The sequence below is a fragment of the Coregonus clupeaformis genome, chromosome 35 (assembly GCF_020615455.1).
Source record: "Coregonus clupeaformis isolate EN_2021a chromosome 35, ASM2061545v1, whole genome shotgun sequence".
Classification (NCBI taxonomy): Eukaryota; Metazoa; Chordata; class Actinopteri; order Salmoniformes; family Salmonidae; genus Coregonus; species Coregonus clupeaformis.
In genome coordinates this window covers 18,903,831-18,923,932 of record NC_059226.1, presented here as the reverse complement: position 1 = coordinate 18,923,932, position 20,102 = coordinate 18,903,831, and the positions used below count along the sequence as shown (strand labels likewise).

The following is a 20,102-nucleotide window of genomic DNA, read 5'->3' as shown; positions in this document are numbered from 1 at the left end:
GCGCACAATTGGCCCAGTGTCATCCGGGTTTGGCCGGTGTAGGCCGTCATTGTAAATAAGAATGTGTTCTTAACTGACTTGCCTAGTTAAATAAAGGTTAAATTAAAAATAAATAAAATCCAGGCTGGTGAAGACAAGGACACATGCAGGGGGAGTCTGTGCGTGTGCGTGCATGGGGTCAGGGTGCAATGTTTGATAAACAAACAGAACCCTTGTTCATATCACACTTACTGTATAAGTGCAACCTTGCAGTTTTAAAACATCAGTGTTTTTTCTTCCCAGTTCCCACCTTTCTCAAAGGTACACCAGTGAAGTAAGTCTGTCTCTGGTAACATGTATGTCCCATTTGTGGTACTGCTGTACTGTACAGTGTAGTCCCCTTCTGTTGCACAGGGTCCCACACTTCCTCTGGGAAGCATTCAACCGTATGAAATGATCTCATGTGCTGTTAAAAATATGCAGCGAGGGGAAGAGGGAGAGAGAGAGAGGGTTAGAGAGAGAGAGAGAGTTAGAGAGAGAGAGAGAGAGAGAGAGAGAGAGAGACAGACAGACAGACAGACAGACAGACAGACAGACAGACAGACAGACAGACAGACAGAGCGAGAGAGAGAGAGAGAGAGAGAGAGAGAGAGAGAGAGAGAGAGAGATGAGGGGGACAGAGAGAAGAGTGCGAGAGAAAGCAGAGAGAGTAAATAGTCTGTGTAACATACAGTATTACCACATGTCATGGTCCTCATCAGGTACATTCTCCACCCTCACATTATTCCCCAATCATCCATTGCATCACCAGACCCCTGAGCCTCGGACAACATGGATTGAGTGGATGTGCTCTGTACATGAATAGGATATAGGATAGCAATTGGATATGTTATCCCCATCATGGCCTTTATTCCCATGGTAGGTTTAGTTACGTTAGTGTGGCTGTCTGCTTTGAATTGTAAAACATTGCCATAGTGTTATTGTGCGGTGTACATTATGAAAAATATGTGGACATGCAAACTAAAATACCCATGAATGCATTCTCTCATAAATGCAAATGACGAGATAAGAGAGGCGACGTATCCACTAAGGTAACTGAATGAATGAATGGATACTGAGAGAGAGAATAGCCTTGCAAATGCATTGTTGGCTAATATAGAAGTCGCTCTGGATAAGAGCGTCTGCTAAATGACGTAAATGTAAATGTAAATGTAAAGAAATTGAAAGCGTGGTATGTTAAAGATCAGTATACTGTATGTGTTACACTTTACCTGTGTATGCAGGATGGGTTTGATATGGTACTGGTTTTGTTCAGTGTCCTGGCCACAATGGAGCCTGTCTCTGAGGACCTCTCTCTTCTCATGCCTGTTCAGTCAGTGTAGTGGCAAAGTCAATAGCAGCCTTTTATCCAGTCAATATAGACTGGTGACAGGACAGGGCTGATGCACAAACTGCATGAACTACTCTCTGGGTGAGAACTACTCTCTGGGGGAGTTTTACACAGCCTAATGGTACAATGCAGTCTGGGCAGGGGAGGGGATGAAAGAAGAAGAGGAAGAGTAGAGGGGGAGGAAGAAGAGGAGGAAGAGTAGAGGGGGAGGAAGAAGAGGAGGAAGAGTAGAGGGGGAGGAAGAAGAGGAGGAAGAGTAGAGGGGGAGGAAGAAGAAGAGGAAGAGTACAGGGGGAGGAAGAAGAGGAGGAAGAGTAGAGGGGGAGGAAGAAGAAGAGGAAGAGTAGAGGGGGAGGAAGAAGAGGAGGAAGAGTAGAGGGGGAGGAAAAAGAGGAGGAAGAGTAGAGGGGGAAAGAAGAGGAGGAAGAGTAGAGGGGGGAGGAAGAGTAGAGGGGGAGGAAGAAGAAGAGGAAGAGTAGAGGGGGAGGAAGAAGAGGAGGAAGAGTAGAGGGGGAGGAAGAAGAAGAGGAAGAGTAGAGGGGGAGGAAGAAGAGGAGGAAGAGTAGAGGGGGAGGAAGAAGAGGAGGAAGAGTAGAGGGGGAGGAAGAAGAGGAGGAAGAGTAGAGGGATTTATATTCAGAACAGATATTTCAGGGTGTCATATGATGCTGTCGGTTGAAACATCACCTCCCTGTATTAGCATGGACTGTGTGGACATTGTGGACAGTACAAATTGAAACACCAACACGGTAATGGTGATCTGAGGTGTAATTTAGGAAAGCCTCTCTCCGGGGGAATAACTGCCATGCCTCATTGCCCTTTCAGCTTATCTAGATTATCCCAGGGAGATTGAGGGACTACCGTAATCATTCCAGCATCGTAATAGGAAATGCCCCAGAGAAAATCAGGTCAAGTCCTTTGTTTTGCCTGGGAGGTCATGGAGGTGTCTGATGATCCAAAAGGACCTCCACCACCACGGCTCAGTTGCAACCCCAGCGCCAGCTCTAGCACTACTGCCATACCCAGCCTCAGTCCTAACACCATCCATGATCCCACAGCTTTGCTTCTCTCGTCCCACTTGGCTTTGGCTGGATGTTCGCTCTGCTGTGCTCTGCTCTGCTCTGCTGTGCTCTGCTCTGCTCTGCTCTGCTCTGCTCTCCGGTGAGTTGCTCCTCTGCCACAAGCCTAGCAACAGTGTGACATTTGGAGTCCCTCAGGTCTCAGCTAAAAGGTTTCCCAGTGAAAGGACAATGTGTGTTGCCCATTATGCTATTAGCAGGTCATATGAGGCGGAAAGCCCACAGCCTTCGGGGGAACCCCACTCTAACTCATTCAACTGAAATGCAATCAAAGCACAAAATCAAAGTGGCACCTTTGATTCAGGGATATCTTGTTGAATGAATGTCAGAGCGTCACATGCAGCCGCAGGAGGCACGCCCTTGTAGTATTTGTGGGGCTCTTATGAAAGTGTCACAACCCAGTGAGTCTGCAAGGTCAAAGCAACTGCTTTCGTTCGGAAACGCCATGGCAACAGTGTTTTCTGTTATTTCCGTTATGCTTCAATAGACATAGCTATAGTTGAGTGGTGTTTTTTCTTATTCTTCTGAATTATTTTAGCAGTAGCATAGTCTCCACTTCGAATCAGCTAATGCAAGAAGGACAGCTGGATGCTAGAGAGTCCCAGGCAGCAGTAAGCACCACTTGGCATGATACAGTAGCACACATCAATTCCATTATGACTGCTCCCACTGTGTAATACTGCCGCCTCCTGTTGTTCCATACTGTAGCCAGGTTCTGAGTCATGGTCTCCTCTATCCTGGGTGGCTCAGCTCCCAGGTCCACTCTGCCCCGAGACCAGTCTCAAATCAAATCAAATGTTAACAGGTGTGGACTTTAATCTACTTTAATTCACACCCTTTTCCCTTTGTAGTGCACGACTTTTGACCAGATTACTGCACTAGGGTGCCATTTGGGACCCACACCAGGAAGGAGGGTGTCAGCCACTCTGTTGTTTTTACAGTGCAATAAAACCCCAGCATAGGTTAAGGTTAAGCAGACCACTGGGATTTGAGGGGAGGGGAGGGCGGGGTGAGATGAGGTAGAGGGTGACCTTTACGAAGTGCAATTGAGGGAGAAAGAGAGGGGTGGGGTGCTGGAGGAGTAGTGAGAAGGGGGGGGCATGGCTCTTGTGACCACATTAGACGCCGCGTGTGAGAAACTGCAGCTATCTGAACTCTGTCACATGACAAGTTGGAAAGGTCAAAGGACAAGGCTGCCTGCCTTGGTGTTTACAGGGGTGTTGATGTGGCGCGAGAGAGGGAGGAACGTACTGAGAGAGGGAGGAACGTACTGAGGGGAAAGACATGAGAGAGAGAGGTAGAAGAGCACGTGGAAGGTACAGTACAGGGAATGAGAGATGAGTGTAGATGGATACAGTGACATTAGATGCATGGGAACCGTTTCAGTGAAGGAGGTGGAGAAAGATCAGGACGAGAGTCTTTTGAAGGCCAAGGTCAGTAAGAAGTGGGCTTTTAAATAGAAATCAATGATGAGGAGGACAAACCTGCATTTTTGCCAGCAGAAACTGTATTCTTTATACAGTTCATTTAAAAAAATCTTACAAACCCTTTAGCTGGACAAAAGACTAACCTTGCATAGGAAAAGTACAAAAGAAGAACCATCCATGGGAACAACATTCAGACAGACTGTGTGTCACAATACAACACTTGGTACACTCTTAGAAAAAAAGGTTATATCTAGAACCTTGAAAGGTTCTTCGGCTGTCCCCAGGAGAACCCTTTGAAGAACCCTTTTTGGTTCCAGGAAGAACCCTTTTGGGTTCCATATAGAACACTTTCTACAGAGGGTTCTACATGGAACCCAAAAGGGTTCTACCTGGAACCAAAAAGGGTTATCCTATGGGGACAGCCGAAGAACCCTTTTCGAACCCTTTTTTCTAAGATTGTACAATTAAGCCCATAAGAGCAGTTTACTGTAGGCTACAACCATCCGTTTGGTTATTACTGCACATTACTGCACAGGTTGAGTAAGTTCGAACAATACTTTATCCCTCATTCAACCTTCAAACCCACCTTTACCTCTTGCCTGAGGTGTTTACTCAGGCGTGTGTGTGTGTGTGTGCATGTCTGCGTACAGTGAGGGAAAAAAGTATTTGATCCCCTGCTGATTTTGTACGTTTGCCCACTGACAAAGAAATGATCAGTCTATAATTTTAATGGTAGGTTTATTTGAACAGTGAGAGACAGAATAACAACAACAAAATCCAGAAAAACGCATGTCAAAAATGTTATAAATTGATTTGCATTTTAATGAGGGAAATAAGTATTTGACCCCCTCTCAATCAGAAAGATTTCTGGCTCCCAGGTGTCTTTTATACAGGTAGCGAGCTGAGATTAGGAGCACACTCTTAAAGGAGTGCTCCTAATCTCAGCGTGTTACCTGTATAAAAGACACCTGTCCACAGAAGCAATCAATCAATCAGATTCCAAACTCTCCACCATGGCCAAGACCAAAGAGCTCTCCAAGGATGTCAGGGACAAGATTGTAGACCTACACAAGGCTGGAATGGGCTACAAGACCATCGCCAAGCAGCTTGGTGAGAAGGTGACAACAGTTGGTGCGCAAGGTCCCCCTGCTCAATAAAGCACATATACAGGGCCATCTGAAGTTTGCCAATGAACATCTGAATGATTCAGAGGAGAACTGGGTGAAAGTGTTGTGGTCAGTTGAGACCAAAATCGAGCTCTTTGGCATCAACTCAACTCGCCGTGTTTGGAGGAGGAGGAATGCTGCCTATGACCCCAAGAACACCATCCCCACCGTCAAACATGGAGGTGGAAACATTATGCTTTGGGGGTGTTTTTCTGCTAAGGGGACAGGACAACTTCACCGCATCAAAGGGACGATGGACGGGGCCATGTACCGTCAAATCTTGGGTGAGAACCTCCTTCCCTCAGCCAGGGCATTGAAAATGGGTCGTGGATGGGTATTCCAGCATGACAATGACCCAAAACACATGGCCAAGGCATCAAAGGAGTGGCTCAAGAAGAAGCACATTAAAGTCCTGGAGTGGCCTAGCCAGTCTCCAGACCTTAATCCCATAGAAAATCTGTGGAGGGAGCTGAAGGTTCGAGTTGCCAAACGTCAGCCTCAAAACCTTAATGACTTGGAGAAGATCTGCAAAGAGGAGTGGAACAAAATCCCTCCTGAGATGTGTGCAAACCTGGTGGCCAACTACAAGAAACGTCTGACCTCTGTGATTGCCAACAAGGGTTTTGCCACCAAGTACTAAGTAATGTTTTGCAGAGGGGTCAAATACTTATTTCCCTCATTAAAATGCAAATCAATTTATAACATTTTTGACATGCGTTTTTCTGGATTTTTTTGTAGTTATTCTGTCTCTCACTGTTCAAATAAACCTACCATTAAAATTATAGACTGATCATTTCTTTGTCAGTGGGCAAAGCCCCAAAACATCACTGCTCTAGAGGAGATCTGCATGGAGGAATGGGCCAAAATACCAGCAACAGTGTGTGAAAACCTTGTGAAGACTTACAGAAAACGTTTGACCTATGTCATTGCCAACAAAGGGTATATAACAAAGTATTGAGAAACTTTTGTAATTGACCAAATACTTATTTTCCACAATAATTTGCAAATAAATTCATAAAAAATCTTACAATGTGATTTTCTGGATTATTTTTTCTCATTTTGTCTGTCATAGTTGACATGTACCTATGATGAAAATTACAGGCCTCTCTCATCTTTTTAAGTGGGAGAACTTGCACAATTGGTGGCTGACTAAATACTTTTTTTGTATACAGTGGGGAGAACAAGTATTTGATACACTGCCGATTTTGCAGGTTTTGCTACTTACAAAGCATGTAGAGGTCTGTAATTTTTTATCATAGGTACACTTCAACTGTGAGAGACGGAATCTAAAACAAAAATCCAGAAAATCACATTGTATGATTTTTAAGTAATTAATTTGCATTTTATTGCATGACATAAGTATTTGATACATCAGAAAAGCAGAATTTAATATTTGGTACAGAAACCTTTGTTTGCAATTACAGAGATCATACGTTTCCTGTAGGTCTTGACCAGGTTTGCACACACTGCAGCAGGGATTTTGGCCCACTCCTCCATACAGACCTTCTCCAGATCCTTCAGGTTTCGGGGGCTGTCGCTGGGCAATACGGACTTTCAGCTCCCTCCAAAGATGTTCTATTGGGATCAGGTCTGGAGACTGGCTAGGCCACTCCAGGACCTTGAGATGCTTCTTAAGGAGCCACTCTTTAGTTGCCCTGGCTGTGTGTTTTGGGTCGTTGTCATGCTGGAAGACCCAGCCACGACCCATCTTCAATGCTCTTACTGAGGGAAGGAGGTTGTTGGCCAAGATCTCGCGATACATGGCCCCATCCATCCTCCCCTCAATACGGTGCAGTCGTCCTGTCCCCTTTGCAGAAAAGCATCCCCAAAGAATGATGTTTCCACCTCCATGCTTCACGATTGGGATGGTGTTCTTGGGGTTGTACTCATCCTTCTTCTTCCTCCAAACACGGCGAGTGGAGTTTAGACCAAAAAGCTCTATTTTTGTCTCATCAGACCACATGACCTTCTCCCATTCCTGCTCTGGATCATCCAGATGGTCATTGGCAAACTTCAGACGGGCCTGGACATGCGCTGGCTTGAGCAGGGGGACCTTGCGTGCGCTGCAGGATTTTAATCCATGACGGCGTAGTGTGTTACTAATGGTTTTCTTTGAGACTGTGGTTCCAGCTCTCTTCAGGTCATTGACCAGGTCCTGCCGTGTAGTTCTGGGCTGATCCCTCACCTTCCTCATGATCATTGATGCCCCACGATGTGAGATCTTGCATGGAGCCCCAGACCGAGGGTGATTGACCGTCATCTTGAACTTCTTCCATTTTCTAATAATTGCGCCAACAGTTGTTGCCTTCTCACCAAGCTGCTTGCCTATTGGCCTGTAGCCCATCCCAGCCTTGTGCAGATCTACAATGTTATCCCTGATGTCCTTACACAGCTCTCTGGTCTTGGCCATTGTGGAGAGGTTGGAGTCTGTTTGATTGAGTGTGTGGACAGGTGTCTTTTATACAGGTAACGAGTTCAAACAGGTGCAGTTAATACAGGTAATGAGTGGAGAACAGGAGGGCTTCTTAAAGAAAAACTAACAGGTCTGTGAGAGCCGGAATTCTTACTGGTTGGTAGGTGATCAAATACTTATGTCATGCAATAAAATGCAAATTAATTACTTAAAAATCATACAATGTGATTTTCTGGATTTTTTTTTTAGATTCCATCTCTCACCGTTGAAGTGTACCTATGATAAAAAATTACAGACCTCTACATGCTTTGTAAGTAGGAAAACCTGCAAAATCGGCAGCGTATCAAATACTTGTTCTCCCCACTGTATATATATATATATATATATATATATATATATATATATATATACAGTGATGGAAAAAAGACATGAAGGTCAGTATATATACATATTTGTTTTGTTTTTGTGTTGTAATGTTTGATTCAACAAAATACAATTATAGTATCAGTTATAGTATACAGTTGAAGTCGGAAGTTTACATACACTTAGGTTGGAGTCATTAAAACTTGTTTTTCAACCACTCCACACATTTCTTGTTAATAAACTATAGTTTTGGCAAGTTGGTTAGGACATCTACTTTGTGCATGACACAAGTAATTTTTCCAAAAATTGTTTACAGACAGAATATTTCACTTATAATTCACTGTATCACAATTCCAGTGGGTCAGAAGTTTACATACACTAAGTTGACTGTGCCTTTAAACAGCTTGGAAAATTCCAGAAAATGATGTCATGGCTGTAGAAGCTTCTGATAGGCTAATTGACATCATTTTTGACATGCGTTTGTCTGGATTTTGTTGTTGTTATTCTGTCTCTCACTGTTCAAATAAACCTACAATTAAAATTATAGACTGATCATGTCTTTGTCAGTGGGCAAACGCACAAAATCAGCAGGGGATCAAATACTTTTTTCCCTCACTGTATGTGCGTAGTATGTAGAAGTAAAAGTGAAGGATCTTGCTTAGATGAAACTTTTTATATACATATATATATGATGACAGCTTCGTACACTCTTGGCATTCTCTCAACCAGATTCACCTGGAATGCTTTTCCAATAGTCTTGAAGGAGTTCCCACATATGCTAAGCACTTGTTGGCTGCTTTTTCTTCACCATGTGGTGCGACTCATACCAAACCATCTCAATTGGGTTGAGGTCGGGGGATTGTGGAGGCCAGGTCATCTGATGCAGCACTCCATCACTCTCCTTCTTGGTAAAATAGCCCTTACACAGCCTGGAGGTGTGTTGGGTCATTGTCCTGTTGAAAAACAAATGATAGTCCCACTAAGCCCAAACCAGATGGGATGGCATTTCGCTGCAGAATGCTGTGGTAGCCATGCTGGTTAAGTGTGCCTTGAATTCTAAATAAATCGCAGACAGTGTCACCAGCAAAGCACCCCCACACCATAACACCTCCTCCTCCATGCTTTACAGTGGGAAATACACATGCAGAGATCATCCGTTCACCCACACCGCATCTCACAAAGCCACGGCGGTTGGAACCAAAAATCTCAAATTGTAACGATCCCGGCTGTCTGAGTCGGGGTCTGGTCGTAGTCTCCAGTTTCCCGAGGGTTCGGGAACGCTCCGGGGAGCGCTCTGGTTTCCGCACCTGATTCCTGTTAGCAATCTGCACACCTGGGCCTAATCAGCACCTTTCTTAGGCTCTGGCCCAACATCCAGTTCCTGCCGGATCGTTAGCCATGAACAGTAGGTGTACTGTGTATCAGTTTAAGAGTATCTTGCGTGAGTTTTGTTATTTTGTACTTTGTTGAGTTTTGTGTTCTTACCTCCGTTTTTGTTCCACCTGCAGTCACACGTCCGGAACCTTCACTCCACCTCTGCCTGATGGTCGGCGGCTGCCGAGCCATCACTGGACCCAGACTGCACCCCCAACTACTCAACCACGCCGCCCGCTCTGTCCCTGGATTATACTGCACCTTTTTGTCGTATCCAATAAACCCCTCACCTTCGTTCAACTCTCCTTGTCCTGGTCTGCTTTTGGGTTCTGGCTGAGGGAACTGTGACAGAACGATCCGGCCAATTATGAACCCAGCGGACCTGGACTCTGTTCGCCATGCCATTACCCAGCAGGAGAAGATGTTGGGCCATCATAGCATGGTACTACAGGAGATCGCGTTGTCAGTTCGGAACCTTTCTACCGGCCTGACGGAGGTCCAGAACCAACGCCAGTGTCCGGTGGAGGACTCACTACCGGTTTCACCCATCTCGCCTGCCGCTTCTGAAGTTGTGTCCCTCCGTGAGCCCAAGGTGCCGACACCGGATAAATATGAGGGGGAGCTGGGAAGATGCCGTTCCTTCCTTATGCAGTGTGGATTAGTGTTCGATCTACAGCCCTACTCTTATGCCACTGACAAGGCTAGGATAGCCTTTTTGATTGAGTTGCTGCGTGGTCGGCGCTGGAGTGGGCTTCAGCCGTTTGGGAACGACAGGATCCCTGCATGGCTTCATACCAGGGGTTCACGGCCGAGATGAGGAAGCTCTTCGACCATTCCGTCCGAGGGAGGGACGCAGCTAGGCGTCTGTTTTCTCTTCACCAAGGAACTCGCAGCGTGGCCGACTTCGTGATCGAGTTCAAGACGTTGGCTGTGGAGAGTGGGTGGAACGAGGAGTCTTTGCAAGCGGCCTTTTACCAGGGCCTGTCGGAGCAGCTCAAGGATGAGTTGATCTCCTATCCGGAGCCTAGTGACCTGGACAGCTTGGTAGCCTTGTCTATTCGGGTGGATAATCGAGTCCGAGAGCGAAGGAGGGAGAAGCAATGGGGTCCGTCCAATCGATCAGCTTCTCAGTTCCCAGTCGGATCGGGTGGTGGACCAGAACACGTCGATCATTCTCCACCACTAAGGATTAGTAGAGAGGACCTCTCTCCCGATTCTGAACCCATGCAAGTGGGGCGGCACGGGTTAACCAAGGAGGAGCGTCAACCTAGACGTAAGACCAACTGCTGCCTCTACTGTGGTCGCTCGGGACATTACATCTCCACTTGTTCCCGGCGGTCGTCAAACTGCCCGGCTCGCTAAAGTTGGGAGGACTTTTAGCGAGCCAGTTTCAACCTCTCAGTACCTCTGTCAGACCCCGCTTCCCGGCTACCCTTGTGAACAGGAATCAGAGCTTAGCGCTTAACGCTTTTATCGATTCAGGTGCCGATGGAAGCTTTCTTGATGCCGAGTTGGTGGAACAGCTGGGGCTTTCCAAGGAGCAATTGCCGGAAGCCATTGAAGCGACCACTCTGAACGGCAGTAGTCTGGCACGTATCACGATGAGGACTGAACCGGTTAAGATGCGGTTGTCGGGGAATCATTCGGAGATGATTTCATTTTTCATTCTGCCGTCTTCCCATGTTCCTCTGGTCCTTGGATACCCCTGGCTGAAGGAACACAATCCCACGTTCGATTGGGCGACGGGCAAGGTAACGAGTTGGAGCCTTGATTGTCATGCTAACTGTCTCAAGACTGCCTGCCCCCATTCGGTTCCCAGTCAGGTGATTGAGGCTAAACCCCCCAGATTTGTCCCTGGTTCCCGAGACATATCACGATTTGGGGGAAGTTTTCAGTAAGCAGAAGGCTCTGTCACTTCCTCCCCACCGACCATATGATTGTGCCATCAACCTGGTTCCTGGAGCTGTCTACCCCAAGGGAAGGTTATACAGTATCTCCCGACCTGAACGTGAGGCGTTGGAGACCTACATCAAGGAGTCCCTAGCTGCTGGTCTCGTTCGTCCCTCGTCATCACCCCTGGGGGCAGGATTCTTCTTTGTGGGAAAGAAGGATGGCTCTCTTCGACCGTGTATTGATTATCGGGGGTTGAATGACATCACGGTCAAGAACAAGTATCCCCTGCCCTTGATGAGTTCTGCCTTCGACTCCTTACAGGGTGCTACGGTGTTCACCAAGTTAGACCTACGCAATGCGTATCACCTGGTCCGGATCAGAGAGGGGGACGAGTGGTTGACGGGTTTCAATACACCGATGGGGCACTTCGAGTATCAGGTGATGCCGTTTGGACTGACCAATGCTCCAGCGGTATTCCAGAGTATGGTGAACGACGTCCTGAGAGATATGATCGGTCTCTTCGTGTTTGTTTACCTGGATGACATTCTGATTTTCTCGAAGGAACCTTCCGACCACGTCCAGCATGTCCGGCAGGTTCTGCAGCGATTATTGGAGAATCGCCTGTTCGTGAAGGCCGAGAAGTGCGAGTTTCACGCCCACACGACATCCTTTCTCGGGTACATCATCTCCAGGGGTGAGATTAGGATGGACCAGGAGAAGGTTAGAGCGGTTCTGGAATGGGCCCAGCCCGGTACGAGATTGCAGCTCCAGAGATTTTTGGGGGTTTGCGAATTTCTACCGCAGATTCATCCGGGATTACAGCCGTGTGGCCGCTCCATTAACTGCCTTGACTTCCAGCATCAGGACCTTCAAGTGGAATCCGGAGGCGGATCGAGCGTTTCTGGATTTGAAGAGGCGATTCACCAACGCACCGATTCTCTCTCAACCGGACACGGCCCGTCAGTTCGTCGTTGAAGTGGACGCGTCTGATGTGGGAGTTGGCGCCATCCTGTCGCAGCGATGCTCCACGGACAGTAAACTCCATCCCTGCGCCTACTACTCTCGTCGCCTTTCGCCTGCGGAGAGGAATTACGATGTGGGTAACCGGGAGCTTCCCCGCGGTGAAACTTGCCTTGGAGGAGTGGCGCCACTGGTTGGAGGGGCGGAGCAACCGTTTATTGTCTGGACTGACCACAAGAATCTTGCTTACGTGCAATCGGCTAAACGTCTCAACTCCCGTCCAGGCCAGGTGGGCGTTGTTTTTCGGACGATTCAAGTTTGCCCTGACGTTCCGACCTGGATCTAAGAACGGCAAGGCGGACGCCTTGTCCCGGATGTTCTCCAAGACGGAGGAGAGTGGGTCCAAGACCGAGACTATTCTCCCCCGGCACTGCGTCGTGGGAGCAGTGATGTGGAAGATTGAGGAGGAGGTGCTGGCGGCCCTTCGGACTCAGCCCGGTCCCGGTAACGGTCCACCCGGTCGGTTGTTTGTGCCTGAGTCGGTTCGTCCTGCTGTCCTCAAATGGTCCCACGCCAGCAAGATGGCTTGTCACCCCGGCGTGGCTCGGACGATGGCGTTTCTTCGCAGACGTTTTTGGTGGCCTGCCATGGCCGAGGATACTCGGGGTTTTGTTGCTGCCTGTCCAGTGTGTGCGCAGAATAAGAGTACCAATCGGCCCAGCTCTGGACTACTTCATCCCCTTCCTATTCCCCGGCGTCCATGGTCGCATCTGGCCCTGGACTTCGTCACGGGGTTGCCCGGCTTCTGAGGGGAACACGGTCGTTCTGACTATCGTGGACAGATTCAGCAAGTTCGCCCACTTTGTGCCTATTGCCAAGCTTCCCTCTGCCTCGGAGACGTCCGAGATCCTGGTTAGGGAGGTTTTCAGGGTCCACGGGTTGCCCAGTGATATCGTTTCCGACCGTGGCCCTCAGTTTACCTCTGCTGTCTGGAAGTCCTTCTGTTTGGCCATTGGAGCTACAGTCAGTCTCACATCTGGTTTTCACCCCCAATCCAATGGTCAGGCGGAGAGAGCCAACCAGAAGATGGAATCCACGCTACGCTGTCTGGTCTCTTCCAACCCCACCTCCTGGGCCTCTCAGTTGCCTTGGGTGGAGTATGCCCACAATACTCTCCCTACATCGGCCACTGGGATGTCTCCCTTCCAGTGCCTGTATGGCTACCAACCTCCCCTGTTCCCTTCTCAGGAGAAGGAGCTCTCTGTGCCTTCTGTTCAGGCCCATATTCGGCGTTGCCACCGGACCTGGCATCGGGCCAGAAAGGCACTCCTTAGAGGTTCGGACCGGTATCAGCTCCAGGCGAATCGTCGCCGGATCCCCGCTCCCACCTATACCATCGGAGATAGGGTTTGGTTGGCCACACGGGATCTTCCGTTACGGACTGAGTCTAGGAAGTTGTTACCGAAGTTTATTGGTCCGTTTGTGGTGGAGAAGGTGATCAATCCAGTGGCCGTGCGACTCAAACTACCGAGGACGCTCAGAGTCCATCCCACTTTTCATGTCTCCTGCCTCAAGCCTGTCTTCCTCAGTCCTCTGTTGCCTCCTCCGCCTCCTCCTCCTCCTCCTCGGATGATCGGAGGTGGTCCTGCCTACACGGTGCGTCGCATTATGGATGCCAGACGGCGGGGCCGGGGTTTCCAGTATCTCGTGGACTGGGAGGGGTATGGTCCGGAGGAGAGGAGTTGGATTCCGCGGCGACAGGTCCTAGATGCGGATCTCATCAGGGACTTTTACCGCCTCCATCCTGGCGCTCCGGAGTCCGCCCCGGTGGCGTTCGTCGGAGGGGGGTACTGTAACGATCCCGGCTGTCTGAGTCGGGGTCTGGTCGTAGTCTCCAGTTTCCCGAGGGTTCGGGAACGCTCCGGGGAGCGCTCTGGTTTCCGCACCTGATTCCTGTTAGCAATCTGCACACCTGGGCCTAATCAGCACCTTTCTTAGGCTCTGGCCCAACATCCAGTTCCTGCCGGATCGTTAGCCATGAACAGTAGGTGTACTGTGTATCAGTTTAAGAGTATCTTGCGTGAGTTTTGTTATTTTGTACTTTGTTGAGTTTTGTGTTCTTACCTCCGTTTTTGTTCCACCTGCAGTCACACGTCCGGAACCTTCACTCCACCTCTTGCCTGATGGTCGGCGGCTGCCGAGCCATCACTGGACCCAGACTGCACCCCCAACTACTCAACCACGCCGCCCGCTCTGTCCCTGGATTATACTGCACCTTTTTGTCGTATCCAATAAACCCTCACCTTCGTTCAACTCTCCTTGTCCTGGTCTGCTTTTGGGTTCTGGCTGAGGGAACTGTGACACAAATTTGGACTCCAGACCAAAGGACAAATTTCCACCGGTCTAATGTCCATTGCTTGTGTTTCTTGGCCCAAGCAAGTCTCTTCTTCTTATTGGTGTCCTTTAGTAGTGGTTTCTTTGCAGCAATTCGACCATGAAGGCCTGATTCACACAGTCTCCTCTGAACAGTTGATGTTGAGATGTGTCTGTTACTTGAACTCTGTGAAGCATTTATTTGGGCTGCAATTTCTGAGGCTGGTAACTCTAATGACCTTATCCTCTGCAGCAGAGGTAACTGTGGGTCATCCATTCCTGTGGCGGTCCTCATGAGAGCCAGTTTCATCATAGCGCTTGATGGTTTTAGCCACTGCACTTGAACAAACTTTCAAAGTTCTTGAAATGTTCCATATTGACTGACCTTCATGTCTTAAAGTAATGATGGACTGTTGTTTCTCTTTGCATATTTGAGCTGTTCCTGCCATAATATGGACTTAGTCTTTTACCAAATAGGGCTATCTTCTGTATACCCCACCTACCTTGTCACAACACAACTGATTGGCTCAAACGCACTAAGAAGGAAATAAATTCCCCAAATTAACTTTTAAGAAGGCACACCTGTTAATTGAAATGCATTCCAGGTGACTACCTCATGAAGCTGGTTGAGAGAATGCCAAGAGTGTGCAAAGCTGTCATCAAGGCAAAGGGTGGCTTTTTGAAGAATCTCAAATATAAAATATATTTGGATTTGTTTAAACATTTTTTGTTACTATATGATTCCATATGTGTTACTTCATAGTTTTGATGTCTTCACTATTATTCTACAATGTAGAAAATAGTAAAAAGAAAGAAAAACCCTTGAATGAGTAGGTGTGTCCAAACTTTTGACTGGTAGTATATATGTCACCAACATGTTTTTCATTCACTGTACTATATCTTCAGAAATAGAAAAACAAACACAACCAAAATACATTTAATGTGTGTTCTTTTGGTTTTCTGTTTGTTTTTCTGTTTGCAAGGTCACTCTCCTTTACTCTTCTATTGCCATTACTTCCTGCCCATAGGAGCATATTTTCTTACTTTCCACTTTTGGACTACTGTGTATGTGTGCACAAGTAGCACACTTTTGAGGAGTTATTGCCGATGCCAGTTAAGTGGAATGTAGACGTTATAGTAGCCTCTGCCGAGTCCCCAACAACCAGATGTTCCGGTTTTCAGGGAAAATGGAAAGAAAGCCTGTGACTCGACTTCCCCTTTTGGACGTTAACTCCTCCTCCACATTTACTGGATTGGTTGAACGGTGGAGAAGATAACCTCCCCTGACAGTTTTTCTTCTTCTTGTCAAAACCAACATGTAGGGGATCTAGTTTCAGGCATTTATTTTACACCTGCTACATAAGGTTAATGTTACAGAGAACTTGCACAAAAGCCTGCAGGTCTGATGTGATCTGATTTGCTACACTGGAGCATATCCAGGAAGTGGAGTCACAGGATCAGTAACTAGCCTGACTGGGTGTCATAATATTACTGTAATGGAAAAAGCCTAATAGGGTCAGATTATTTGTTACTTTTATTTCGTATTATTTTATATTGTATTTTTTGTGTGATTTTTTTTGGTATTCTTTCTTAAAACTGCATAGTTGGTTAAGGGCTTGTAAGTAAGTATTTCACTGTAAGGTCTACACCTGTTGTATTCGGCGCATGTGACAAATAACATTTGATTTTTGATTTGAGATGGGTTGGTCCTGAGGGGGGAATTTACTCTCCACTACTAATACACAAATGCGGGACAACGGGATGATTTTGGAATGATTTTGCAGGACAGTGTAGCCTACACATTAATATTAGTTTTTGGCAGCACCCGCCCATTTTCATTGTTTTATTTCACTTAGTCCTGCATGTTGGAGCTCGGAGCCTAAGCTTTTCACTGTACCCTGCAATCACACTTGCAACCCTGTACATAAACAATCTGAATCTCAATGTAAAAAAATTTCAGCCATAGAAAACCATTACTTTTACAGTTTAGCATCTCGTCGTTCTCCTTCAGACCAGACAGTAGGATGGTAGCACCTCTAACATCAGCCAGTAGGATAGTAGCACCTCTAACATCAGACAGTAGGATGGTAGCACCTCTAACATCAGACAGTAGGATAGTAGCACCTAGTAGCACCTTATTCTGCTAATAAATCAACAGGGGTCAACATGCCCTTTCTTCTTCTTCCTAATCAGGTTGACTTCTCACAGACAGAGGAGGCTGAGGTGTAAGTGCATTATTCAATAAACACAGCCTTGATAAAAGGGGCCTGTTAGAGAAGTGAAATGCCACAGTTTGATGAGGTGCAGGCTCAAGCTGCAGGCTTCTTCCCCCTGCTTCATACAAGTCAGTCTGCCACACAGAGACCAGACAGGGTAGTCTTGATAACCCGACGACCCTTTGTAGTGGTTTTAGTGAAGGTAGTTAACGCAAACTAGCCAATTGTGAAATGCACTCATTAAAAATAAGCTCTGTGATCTCCATCTTTATTACCTAGTATTTAGTATTTTATTCAAGCGGATAAGGTAGTGACGTAGGCAGTTACGTACTTGCTCTATATCAAACTGACGTTCAATTACGTACAGACATGTTAAGCCGGAATGTTTGAAAATTGTGGGAGGCAACACGGATGTCTAAAAAGACTATAGACCGGTAGTTAATCATCTCACTGCTGTTAGTGGGTCATTGTGTAGTGAACTGGAAGTGGGTGCTGAAGTGTTGTAGTTCACACCACCTATTGACAAATCCACTAATGGCCTTCGTCAACCTCTCCCAGTCCCAACCACACAGACACTACCAGCAAAGCAGTCATGTCATGGTTTGAGTGCATGGTTTGGCTTGAGTGTGTGCGTGTGTGAGCATTATGACTGCTTTAAGCCTATTAGCTAGCTAGTTTCCCTGCAGGAAATGGTTCGCTCCTATTATCTCTTGACTTTTGCCCTCCATCTTTCTTTTCCCCCCGGCTGGTTCTCAGGGACTTTTCCCTTTCTCTCTACTTTAAATTGGACTGTGATTATTTACATTTACATTTACGTCATTTAGCAGACGCTCTTATCCAGAGCGACTTACAAATAGGTGCATTCACCTTATAGCCAGTGGGATAACCACTTTACAATGATTTTTTTTTTTGGGGGGGGGGGTAGAAGGATTACTTTATCCTATCCCAGGTATTCCTTAAAGAGGTGGGGTTTCAAATGTCTCCGGAAGGTGGTGAGTGACTCTGCTGTCCTGGCGTCATGAGGGAGCTTGTTCCACCATTGGGGTGCCAAAGCAGCGAACAGTTTTGACTGGGCTGAGCGGGAACTATGCTTCCGCAGAGGTAGGGGAGCCAGCAGGCCAGAGGTGGATGAACGCAGTGCCCTCGTTTGGGTGTAGGGACTGATCAGAGCCTGAAGGTATGGAGGTGCCGTTCCCCTCACAGCTCCGTAGGCAAGCACCATGGACTTGTAGCAGATGCGAGCTTCAACTGGAAGCCAGTGGAGTGTGCGGAGGAGCGGGGTGACGTGAGAGAACTTGGGAAGGTTGAACACCAGACGGGCTGCGGCATTCTGGATGAGTTGTAGGGGGTTTAATGGCACAGGCAGGGAGCCCAGCCAACAGCGAGTTGCAGTAATCCAGACGGGAGATGACAAGTGCCTGGATTAGGACCTGTGCCGCTTCCTGTGTAAGGCAGGGTCGTACTCTCCGAATGTTGTAGAGCATGAACCTACAGGATCGGGTCACCGCCTTGATGTTAGCGGAGAACGACAGGGTGTTGTCCAGGGTCACGCCAAGGCTCTTCGCACTCTGGGAGGAGGACACAACGGAGTTGTCAACCGTGATGGCGAGATCATGGAACGGGCAGTCCTTCCCCGGGAGGAAGAGCAGCTCCGTCTTGCCGAGGTTCAGCTTGAGGTGGTGATCCGTCATCCATACTGATATGTCTGCCAGACATGCAGAGATGCGATTCGCCACCTGGTTATCAGAAGGGGGAAAGGAGAAGGGGCCTGTTAGAGAAGTGAAATTCCACAGTTTGATGATTCTGTGTGATGGTCATGATTGTCCAATGTCAGTAGATTGGTAGGCTACTAGGGTGGCAGGTAGCCTAGCGTTTAGAGCGTATACCCGAGCCGACAAGGTGAGAAATGTACCTATGTGCCCTTGAGCAAAGCACTTAACCCTAATTTGCTCCAGGGGCACCATACTACTATGGCTGACTCTGTAAAACACCACATTTCACTACACCTATCCGGTGTATGTGACAATAAAACATAGTTGTATAAATGGCTAGCTGGAGCTCGGCTAGCCGTTTTTACAATCATCATCATCATAGTGTAAATGCTATTGTAATGTCTGAGGGACCTCCCCTAATCTGGCTTGACTCTTGCATTGACTATTAGGACATGTTGCCTCTCTGAAAAGATGAAAAGCAAAGGATCTGATGCAACTACATCTAGTGAGAGCTGGTTTCTTTTTCTTCTATTGAGTGCTGGCCTTTTTTAAACTTCATTTACTATGGGACTCCTAGGACCCTTTTTTGTAGGGTCAACTCTACCTCCACTGATGCCTCGATGGTGGCCACCTTATGTAAGCTGTTTGAATAGACAGATCCTAACCTTGTGGGCATGTCTACTGCAAGTCTCATCCTACAAACCTTGGGAGAGAGAGAGAGTTAATGAGATTTGAGCAGCAGCAATTTCCTCTACTTACCTCCAGTCCTCCTGGGACAGGACTGGTACTGGGGCAGGGCTGGGACTGGGGCTGGTCTGGGGCTAGGTTGGGCGGGGCAGGGCTGGGCTGGGACTGGGGCTGGGATGGTGGCCCCTGAAATTCCTCTCCCAGCAGGGAGGCCTCTCTGAAGCCCCATCAGCAACCTTCCAAGGGATGCGTTAACATGGTCCCCCCTCACGTTTGTCCTCCTAGGCCTTTTGTTGAGGGGCCTCATTACACCATCTCCAGCTGTCAATCTCAGCCTCTTAATCTCCTCTTTCTCTCCCTTCATCCCTCCTCTAAAGCTGCTTTACTGCAGCCAGCCGTCTGAGACAGCAGCACCTCACCACACCGGGTCGCCTGGCCTGTCTAATCCACTCCACCATGACCCTACTGACAGAGACCATGGTTTGTCTGTTCACTTGGCGAAGGCTGTTGTGTCCTAAAAAAATACCTATAATCCTGGAGGTGTCCGGTCTGCGCCGCTAAGCAAGATCTCTTGTGTTTATAAGGCTACGCCACAGGGATAAGGCTGGCTTGGTGTTATGTGAGATTATGACTGACTGGTTAGTGTATCAGAGAGCCTGGCTAGTGGTGGTTCCTCTGGTACAGAGGCAGATACCGAAGTAGCAGAGGCCGACTCAGACTGTCTGTGAGGGGGGAACAGGCCTCTGGTGGACCTTGGCTCCAGGACAGATGGCAGGGATTGGCCCTGGACCAGTCTCACTGAAGGCCAATTCATGGTAACACAGTAGCTATACAGAGCTGGGAGGGAGCCTTGGTTTTCTGTGATTTAATTTTTCACTGATGTGATTAGGACTTTATACACATACTGACCTGGACAATAAAGTAGAGCATTTGGTTGTCTCTCTCTCTGTGTTGTAACTGCTGTCACGTAACAAGCCCTGTTGGACAAGTGGAGAAGCTGCCTTCTTACACTTTCACTTACTGCAGAGAGAGAGCAGAACTGCTGATTGTCAGTGGATTGCTGAAGTCTC

The 20,102-nt window shown here is 47.6% G+C and overlaps 1 protein-coding gene across 2 annotated transcripts in view; it reads left to right on the top strand.

Annotated features, from left to right (window-relative positions):
* The window catches only part of LOC121550540 (signal transducer and activator of transcription 5B-like), a 91,990-nt gene that overhangs the window by 26,100 nt on the left and 45,788 nt on the right, over nt 1-20,102 (top strand). Inside the window, exon 1 of one of the 2 annotated variants that reach the window (XM_041862836.2) lies at nt 3,628-3,881. The exons of the other annotated variant lie outside the window; for it this stretch is intronic. The gene's annotated coding sequence lies outside the window, so the exon portion shown is untranslated. Of the gene's footprint in view, nt 1-3,627; nt 3,882-20,102 lie in introns of those variants that run through there. 2 annotated transcript variants of the gene reach the window in all.